This window comes from Aplysia californica, unplaced genomic scaffold (genome assembly GCF_000002075.1).
Source record: "Aplysia californica isolate F4 #8 unplaced genomic scaffold, AplCal3.0 scaffold00057, whole genome shotgun sequence".
Classification (NCBI taxonomy): Eukaryota; Metazoa; Mollusca; class Gastropoda; order Aplysiida; family Aplysiidae; genus Aplysia; species Aplysia californica.
In genome coordinates, this window is record NW_004797327.1 from 1896564 (window position 1) to 1898381 (window position 1818).

Sequence of the window (1818 nt, forward strand, 5' to 3'; positions counted from 1 at the left end):
TTATTATTATTATTTCAAGAAGGAGGAGGAAAAATCTTTTTTTTTTCTTTCTTGGAATTAAGCCTTGAACTTCACAGTGCCAGTAAATGATACAGCTAACTAGGCCACAGAGACGCGTGCCTTTGTTCTAAATTACTCTGACATCAGCAAACAAAAGAGAACGACATGTAATTAAACAAAAGTGTGAGCGCCCCGTCCACTCAGTTTAACTCAATAAGTAGGTGCGCTGATTCGATTCTGCAAGTCAGGACCAAAACCAGCCTGAGAGCGATAGATCTACAACACCCCAGTCGAAAGACAAAGATACTCCTTTGAGAAAAAAAGAAAAGAAAAAGCAATTCGCTACTTCGTTACCTCAGAATTATAAAGTTCTATCTCACATTTTTGGCCATTTTGAGTTACTAATCGAGTTGGGGAAGAAAAGGTGGTGTGAAAAGGAACTAGTCACCCTACCACAATATGACGAAGGCCCAGGAAGTTGTCTCACTAACAAGTAACAAGGCAATACCAAATGTCCTGATCGTATGCGGGGACAACTTTACTTTTTACTCTATCAAAATGCTAGGATTATTCTGAGTCGTTAACAAGATATCCAAAGAACTGTATTCTAAAGAGCTTGACTATTGTGGAACTCAATTTTTGTACGTCACATTTCCCAAAACTAGGTACTAAGCAAATAGAAGTCTGTAATTCTGAGGAAGAGACTTATGAATCGAACTTGCATCTTCGGCATACGACGTTCAAGAGCCTAAAAGCTCCACCACAAACAACAACTGCCATCAGGCGATGTCACTTCCGTCATCCAATCAAAATCTCATTCAGACGTGAGCTCCGGTGAGGCGCGGTGAACAACTCCCTAACTAATGGCTCTTGTTTGACGGGACTGCGAGTGGTCTTTCTCTACGTCTGTAATTGTAATCACTGGTGGCGGGCTTTGCTACAGCCGTTCTACATCTCACATCGTGTGTACTTGTGTGTGTGTGTGTGTGTGTGTGTGTGTGTGTGTGTATGTGTGTGTGTGTATGCGTGTTTGTGTTTTTTGTCTGTGTGTGTGTTTGTGTGTGTGTGTGTGTGTGTGTGTGTGTGTGCGTGTGTGTGTGTGTGTGTGTCTGTGACGTCATCTATCTTGCGACCTATTTCTAAAGACTTTTTATCGCTGCTCGTAGAAGACGTCAATTCTATTCTCGGGTAGTGAGATTTTTAAATTTAAGTTGTTTATTTTTTAAAATCTGCGAAGTAGCGGTTACACGCTTCGCTATCGCATGCAGAAGAACCAGGTTTGATTCCTGGTTGGGTTGAAATTTAAATCAAGTATTGCTGTATCAGCAGCTGAAATGTATCCCCTCAGACAGGTTTGGCACTAACTGGCAGGGTCGGACGCCCGTCTCCTACATTATATAATATATTATTATGCTGATTAAGACGCCGTAAAAACAACTACTTAAAAATGCATTTAAGGAAACACAAAACGAGCCCAAAAAAGAAGCAAAACAACAAGCGAACAAAGTGAAAAACAGAATAAAAATGTTGTCCTCAACTCATTTCAAGAAGTATGAGGACGTTTTTGGTTATAGAATAGACCTCAGAAAAAGAAAATAATAAAATATAACGCGATGAATAATACAAGTATACGAATGAACCCAAGTTCATTGTCCGACCATTTTTAAAGCTAAACTGTCTTGGGGAGTTTGCACCTCTACCCGTAGGCTATCAGGGTGAAACTAGATCTGGAGGCTGACAATTCAGGGAAATTATGTTGACGCAAACGTCATCACTAGCACATACTCTCTCTCTCTCTCTCTCTCTCTCTCTCTCTCT